We start from the raw sequence: 8,247 nt of genomic DNA, 5'->3' as shown, positions 1-8,247 counted from the left end.
TACACATATTTACATTTTCTGGATCAATCCAGCAAAAGAAATGGGGTGTGATTGAGAAAAGGTATGTATGGCACCTTCTTTCTTAGTTAATTGGGTCTCAGGAATAGCTGAACTGGTCTTGGGGGCCCAGTTATTCACCCTGCCCTCCTGGGGAGGAACCTAACGCCCCCCTCTTTGGGGAGTGTCAGATGCCTAACCATGAGGAAGTAAAAATACCCTAGTGTAACCTTACTCCCCATGACCCTACTCAGGCATCCCAGCTCCCAGCAATCCTGCATTCTACCCCCATGTTCTCTCTAAAAATAGCCTCTCAGGGCTCCTGATGTGTGTTTGGCTGTGAGTGTGGGGAGGGATACTGGGCAAGGGAATGGTGAATGGACATATCATCTATTCTGATCATTTTGGAAAAAAATAAATACCCAGCTTGGAAATGTCCCCCCTATCCTAGAAGAATTCAGTGCCTACTCTCTTGGGGTGGATCTCCTGACTGGTTACCAGGTCGTTCTAACTCTCAGACAGATATCCTCCAGCCTCAGTCTATTACAGAGCCCTGGGCAGTCCAGATTTATGCCTCATTCTGTCTACCATCTGAAACCTCGGAGACTTAGATTTCTCTAAGAAGCAGAGCTGTTACATTAAGTAGACTTTTCTGAATTGACCAATTTGTATGATCCTCAGTTGATTTTCATGTTTGCTCTACTGTATTATCGACCGAAGAGGCCTTTGATGGTGTAGTGGATACAGCATTGGGCTTGGAGTCAGAATTACAATAAAGAAGCATTCTTAGTGGCAGCTACTTGCTGGGCAGTAGTTAGACACCGGGGATATAAGTACACTGAATGAAATGACCTCTATCTCAAAGAGTTTTTACACTTATAAGCATATACAGAATTCGTACAAAGATGTTAAATACAAGGGAGTTAGGGAGGGAGTGGTGATAGGGAAATTAGGAAAGGTGTCTGGGAGAAAAGATGCATCTTGAAGAAAGAGAATTCTGTGAAACAGAGGTGAGGAGTGAGTGCATTCCAAGAATGAGAATAGCCAGGGCAGAAAGGTCCAATTTGGCTGGACTGGTAGAGTGTGACAGTAGGGGGCTAAGACTGCAAGGACAGATTGGGACCGGGTTGCAAAGGGTTTTAAAAGCCAAGTGAAAAAATTTATATTTTCCCCTGGTGGCAATGGAGTTGATTGAGTAGGGGAGTGACTTAGTTAAACCTGGGCTAAACAAAAATCACTTTGGCAGCTGTAAGGAAAAAATGGCCTGGCCTGAGGAGAGATGAATTGGAGAGACCAGTTAGGAGGACAGTGTAATAGACTAGATAAAGGGCGAGGAAAACTTTAACTAAAGGGGCATAAGGGAGTCAGGTGTGGGAGAGGTTATAGACGTAGAAATGGCAAGGGTTGGCAACTTTTTAGATACATGGGGTGAGGGAAATAGAGGAGTTGAAGATAACACCAATATCACAAACACGGGAGACTAGAAAAAAAGGATGGTACCTTCAAAATAGGGAACCATGGAAGAGGGGTGGGTTTGGGGATGAGTTCTGTTTTGAACATACTGAGTTTGAGATCTTTGGGAAACCCAGTTTCAAGTATTCAGTAAGAAGCTGGTGATGTGGGAATGAAGCTCAAAGAAGAGAGTGGGGCTGTAGAATGAACGAATGAAAGAAAGAAAGAAAGAAAGAAAGAAAGAAAGAAAGAAAGAAAGAAAGAAAGGAATGAAGGGAGGAAGGAAGGAAGGAAGGAAGGAAGGAAGGAAGGAAGGAAGGAAGGAAAGAAGAAGAAAGAAAGAAAGAAAGGAAGGAAGGAAGGAAGGAAGGAAGGAAGGAAGAAAGAAAGAAAGAAAGAAAGAAAGAAAGAAAGAAAAAGAAAGAGAAGAAAGAAAGAGAGAGAGAGAAAGAAAGGAGGGAAGAAAGGAAGATAGATAGATAGATCTGGGAGTTATTTGCATAGAGATGACTCCCATGGAAATTGTGTGAGGTTACCAAGAGAGGAAATTGGAGAGAAAGCAGAGAAAAAGAAACCAGATACGACATTGATATGAATTATGGGTCAGGAAAAAAAGGCTGAGAAGTCAGACAGGTAGAAAGAGAACCAGGAGAGAATAGTGTCGTGAAAATCCAGAAGAGGGGAGAGAATCCAGGAGAACAGGGTGGTCAGCAGCATCAAATGCAGGAAGAATTAGATTCAAATCCTGCCTGTGACATTTAGTAGCTGTATGACCTTAGGCAAGTCACTTAACTTCTCTTAAATCTCAGCTTCACCATCTGTAAAAAATGAGACTAATAATTGTTCCTGCTTCATTGGGGGTTATTGTAAGGATCAAATGAAATAATGTACATAAAACACTTTGGAAACCTTAAGGCACTGTATAAATGTCAGCTATTATTAGAAGAACAGCATAGCTAAGTTTCAAGAGGTTCATCGTGAAACTGATCCTTACAAGTTTGAGACGCAGAAGCTCTCAAAGACCGTTGATCCAGTCGCAGAGGGTCTGCTTTGTGGGGGAGTGAATACCCAACTCAAGGAAATCGTTACCCCAAAATACTGGAATATTTAAGTAAGATGACCTGTAAGACCTCTGGCTGGCAGTCTCAGCCTTGATTTAATGACAACACTTTACGAAAATCCAAAATTCTTTCATGATGTTATAGATAAAATAACTTGACAAATTTTATTTTACGAAAAGCCCCCTGTCAAGTTGGTGATGGAGAGATCTTTTTCGTTGGCTAGTAGAGATGTGTGGATTGCATCGTAAAGTGTTTTTTGGGGGGGCTTTTGTCACAAGAAAAGAAATATGCCTTTAAAATGGCTGGTAAAGAGTCTGCATTCAGCATATCCACTGTGCCACAAATCCCAAGCCTGTTCTGAGCCCAGAAAATACTCTATGACTAGCTCTCTTTGTCAGAGGTTTATGGGGAGTAAGAGGGCCTGAAATGTTTGATTATTTTTTTAAAAATAGAAAAAAAAAGAATAAAAAGGGAGAAGAAAAGAAAATAGCTGTAGACTTGGAATCAGGAGACTTGTGTTCTAAACTTTCCTCTGCTGCTTATTGCTTATATGACCCTTAGACAGGTCTCTTAAATTCTGGCCTAAAGCTTCTTCATCTATATGTAGCAGGGGCCATCCCACAGAACGTGACTCCTGGTTGTTTAGGTATGTTCTTTAGCATGGAGCTAGAATACAAGTGACCCATTGGAAGGGGCCAGGGAACAGGTCTATCCCCACAAACGCTCCTTGAGATGCCTGTTCTCTGAATATAAAATGAAGGAGCAAGGCTAGATGATCTCTGAGGTCCCTCTAGCTCAAAATCAGTTATCCTAAAAGGAAGGGAAGGATAGAGAGGTCTTTAACTTAAAGGAAACTTATTCAACTGCTGGAAGACTTCAATAATTATGCAAATGAATCAAGAACTAGCAACTTAGCTTAAAAGAGATCTCACTAACCTGTGGCCAAAGGGAGATGATTTTGAGTGACCCAGTCAGGGAAGTATAAAGGAGGTTAAATTTTTCTCAATTCCATTAATTCCATTTCCAATATCAGTACTTCTTTCCTCCTGGTGCCTCTCTCTCTCTCTCTCTCTCTCTCTCTCTCTCTCTCTCTCTCTCTTTCTTTTTTTTAATAAGGCAATTGGTGTTAAGTGACTTGCCCAGGGTCTGTTTCTACAGCCCCACTCTCTTCTTTAAGCTTCATTCCCACATCACCAACTTCTTACTGAATACTTTAAACTGGGTTTCCCAAAGACATCTCAAACTCAGCCCAGCTAGTAAGTGTCTGAGGCCAGATTTTAACTCAGGTCCTCCTGACTCCAGGGCTGGTGCTCTATACACTACACCACCTAGCTACCCCTCTGGTGCCTCTCTTAAGGTCTAGCCATTGATGTTCTCTCAGTGACTATTCACTGTGTCTCAAGCTCTACCTCTGTGTGACCCTAGTCAAGTCAGTTAAGCAACTCTCTAAGTAACTCTCTAAGATGATAAGTTGAAGAAGAGGTACTGATTTGTGGTGGAAGGCTTCCTTCATTGGTAGTTGCCTACATCTCTGGGGTCATAGGTCCCAAAAGGCAGGAGTTGGACTGAAAGATCCCTAAGGTCCTCTTGAGAATGAAGGGCCTATGGTTCTGTGGTCTTCTGTATTCATGGTCCCAACTGATTGGGTTGCTTATAGATGTAAGAGTCAAAGTTGGGGTAGCTTTCTTCAGATATCCACACTGACATAGGAACCTTCAGTGTGTCACCCAGCAGTAAGAATAAGACGCTAAGAGCTCCTCAGAAAACAAAACAAAACAAAACAAAACAGGGAGTGAGCATTTTTAGTGACTGTGGCAGCTTGAAAGGGAGACAGGGGCATGATGGAGCTACTCAGAGGATAATGGAAGGAGGGAAAATGAATCGGAAGTCAGGCCATTTTCTGAAAGGAACTGGGGATATTTAGTCTGGAGAAAAGAAGACTTTCCTAAGTCACATGGAACATGGTCTATGCCTTCAAGTGTATAAAGGGTGGTTTAGAAGAAGAAACAGACTTGTCCTATTTGATTCTAGAGGGAAGAACTAGGCTCGATGGATGGAAATTTCAGTGAAGCAGATTTGGGCTTGATATAGGGAAAACGTCCCAACAATTACCAACATCCAACAGTGTAAACCACCCCTATTACACAGGAATCTGACCTCATCATTCAATTGAAACTGCTCTCTCAAAATTTACCAATGATCTCTTAATCTCTAAGTAGAATGGCTTTTTATTGATCCTCATCCTCTGCAATCATTTACACTGTCAATCACCGTCTCTTCTTTCTTTAGCTTTTTGGACATTACTCCCTCCTGGTTCTCCTGTCTATCTGACCCCTCCTAAATCTCTTTCTGCTGAATTTTTATCACACCCATTAGCCATTGGTGTCCCCTAAGGCTCTCTCCTTGCCCTGGCACTCTCTTCTTTTTCTTCTATGCTATCTTGCTGGGTGATTTCATCAGATCCAATGGCTTCAATTATCATCTTTATGTGGATGGTTCTCTGATCTACATTTCCAGCCCTACTTTCTCTCCTGAGCTCTAGTCTGAATCACCGACTGCCTTTTGGACATTTTGAATTGGATGCCTCTTAGGCATCTAAAACTCAATATGTCCAAAAGAGAACTCTATATTTCTGCTTAACATTAATTGTGCCTTATTGTGACAAGTAAAAGTAAATATGTGGGTGGAAGATTGTGAGTTTATGAGGTCTTTGAGTGCACTCAGCCCTTGAATACCTTGAACCTGGAATGGCTTTTCCTTGGAGTCCCATAAGTGACAGGAGAACGACTCAAGTGCTACCAAATAAATTGAAATGCAGTTCACCAAGCCTATAGTTTGACAAAGCCGCCGCCTTTTCCTTTTTTTAAAAATAGGAACATTTGTAAATTTCCATTTCAATTGCATTCCATTTCTTTTTTAATAGTTTTATTTTTCCCAGTTACATGTGAAGACAAGTTTTAAATTCATTTTTAAAATTTGAGTTCTGAATTTTCTCCCTCCTACCCTTCCTCACCTCCCCCCCCAAGAGAGTAAACAATTTGGTATAGGTTATATATATGCAATAGTGTAAAATATTTCCATATTAGTCACTTTGTGAAAGAAGAAACAAACCAAAAGAGAAAAGGTATGAAAAAAATTTTTTAAAAATGAAAACGGTATGATTCAATATGCATCAATTCTCTATCAGTTCTTTCTCTGGATGTGGATAACATTTTTCATCCTTTGGATGTCCTTTGGAATTGTCTTGGATCATTGTATTGCTGAGAATAGCTAAGTCATTCATAGTTGATCATCACAATTTTCCTGGTTCTGCTCACTTCACTTTGCATCAGTTCATGTAAGTTTTTCCAGGTTTTTCTGAAATTATCCTGCTCATCATTTCTTACAGCACAACAGTATTACATTACATTCATATACCACAACTTCAAACTCCATTTCTTATCAAAGATCATTTACTGATAAGGGCTAAGTTCTCTCTTAGCATTTTCTCTTTTATTTTGGACTTCAATTCCTCTTTTTTAACTTTTAAAATTCAATTTAATTTTGTTTTCAGTTCCAAGTTCTCTCCCTCCCAGGTCCCACTCCTTGCATTGAGAAAGCAAGAAAAACAAAACCCATTACAAATGTGTATAGTCAAGCAAAATACATCCCCCCATCAGCCATGTCCAAAAAAATATGCCTCAATTTACACTCTTGAGTCTATCAGCTCTTTCTCTCTGGAGAGGGATAGCATGTTTTATCACAAATCCCCTGGAATCGTGACTGGTCATTGTATTTATTAGAGTTAGTAAGTTTTTCAAAGTTGTTTGACTTTGCAATATTGTTATTGTATAAATTATTCTCTTGGTTCTACTCATTTCACTTTGTATCAGTTCATGCAAGTCTTTTTAAGTTTCTCTGAAACCATCCCCTTCATCATTTCCCACAGCACAATCATATTCTATCAAATTCATGTAGCATAACTTGTTTAGCCATTCCCCAATTGACAGACAGATCTCTCAGTTTCTAATTCTTTGCCACCACGAAAAGAGCTGCTATAAATATTTTCCTCTATATATTTCCTTTTCCTCTTTCCTTGATATCTTTAGGGTATGGACCAAATAATATGCACAGTTTAGTAGCTTTTTGGCCACGATTTCCAATTGCTTCCCTGAATAGCTGGACCAGTTCACAGTTCATTAATGTACCCATTTTCCCACACCCCCTCCAGAATCTATCATTTTTCTTTTCTGTCAACTTTGACAATCTGATGGATGTGAGGTGTACCTCAGAGTTGTTTTAATTTACAGCTTTCTAATTATTAGTGATTTAGACCATCCTCCCCCCCGCCAATACAGCTATTGATAGCTTGAGGTTTCAGTCTTCAATTTTTGTTTTCCCTTGGAAGAAAAACCAGAAACAAAATGAGAGGCAAGTAGTTTACCCCTATCTTTGTCATCTATTTATTTGTACCCCATCCACACCAGTACTTTGAATCGTTCTTCTGCATACTTCCTCATATCCTTTCTTCCATTACAGCCCAATTCTGCTTCACAACTAGGCCACACAGAAAGGTCAGTAAGGTAGGGCTACCAGAGATCCTATTTCCTTCTAGGGAAACACCAGAGGGGGCAAAATATAGGATGGACTACTGGTTCAGATCCTGGATGAGTACAAGTGACCTTAGTCCTGACATGAAGACTGGCATTATAACAGTGCTATCTTCTGTAGTTCTCATAGAATTGTGGGGGGTGGAGTAGGTTATGGAATCAGAGAAGAGCCTGGGAGCCACAGAGGGGATTATCCCAGTGGGCAGAGCTTATCTTCTAGTCATCCCATCCTGAGCCCAGGACACTGGGACCTAAGAAATCATGGCAGGGTTGAGGGTCTGGGCTGAGGAGTTTTAGGTGGGCACTACCTGCCTCTTTGAGTTAAGATATTAAGATTTGGAAAGAAAGAATGAAAATTGTTCATAAGGGATTGAAATCTTAAGCTATCAATAGGCATATGAGAAGTATTTTGTAAACTTTAGAGTCCTATTTAAATGTCGAAAGGATGATGATGTAGCTGTATATGGCAGATCAGTGAGCTTGGGGTTGCCCAGACCAGCCTGAGGAAAATATTTTCTAGTAATTTCTGATGACATGTACCCTTCTTATAATAAAAATCGGCCTCTGTATAATCCTTTAAAGTTCACAAAGCTCTTTATATACATTATCTCATTTGATCCCCAAAATAACACTGCCATATAGGTACATTGCTGTCCTTATTTTACACATGGGGAAACTAAGGTTCAGAAAAGTTCAATGATTTGTCAAGGTCAGGTCAGTGAGTTCCAGGCAAGATTTGAACACAGGTCTTTTGACCACAGGTCCAATCTTCCATCTACTGCACTTTTTGTCTCTTGGCCTTTTTTCATTGATGCATCTTTTTTTTTTTGGCTAGACAATGGGGTTAAGTGACTTGCCCAGGGTCACACAGCTAGTGAGTGTTATGTATCTGAGGCTGGATTTGAACTCTGATCTTCCTGAATCCGGAGCCAGTGCTCTATCCACTGCGCCATCTAGCTGTACTGATGTATCTTTTGTCCCTTGTGAAATAAATGCTGCTGGTTTGGAATAAAGAGGAAGAGTGGAAAGAGAGCTGATCTTGGAATGAGACAGCCCTAGACTCTACCTAACCCTAACCCTAACCCTTTGTCACATGCTGGTTGGGTAGCCCCAGGTAAGTGACTCAATCTCTTGTGGCTCTCAGGCAA

This window comes from Phascolarctos cinereus, unplaced genomic scaffold (genome assembly GCF_003287225.1).
Source record: "Phascolarctos cinereus isolate Bilbo 61053 unplaced genomic scaffold, phaCin_HiC Scaffold_9;HRSCAF=440, whole genome shotgun sequence".
Lineage (NCBI taxonomy): Eukaryota > Metazoa > Chordata > Mammalia > Diprotodontia > Phascolarctidae > Phascolarctos > Phascolarctos cinereus.
The sequence above is the reverse complement of the archived record's forward strand: the minus strand, read 5'-3'. Positions refer to the sequence as shown.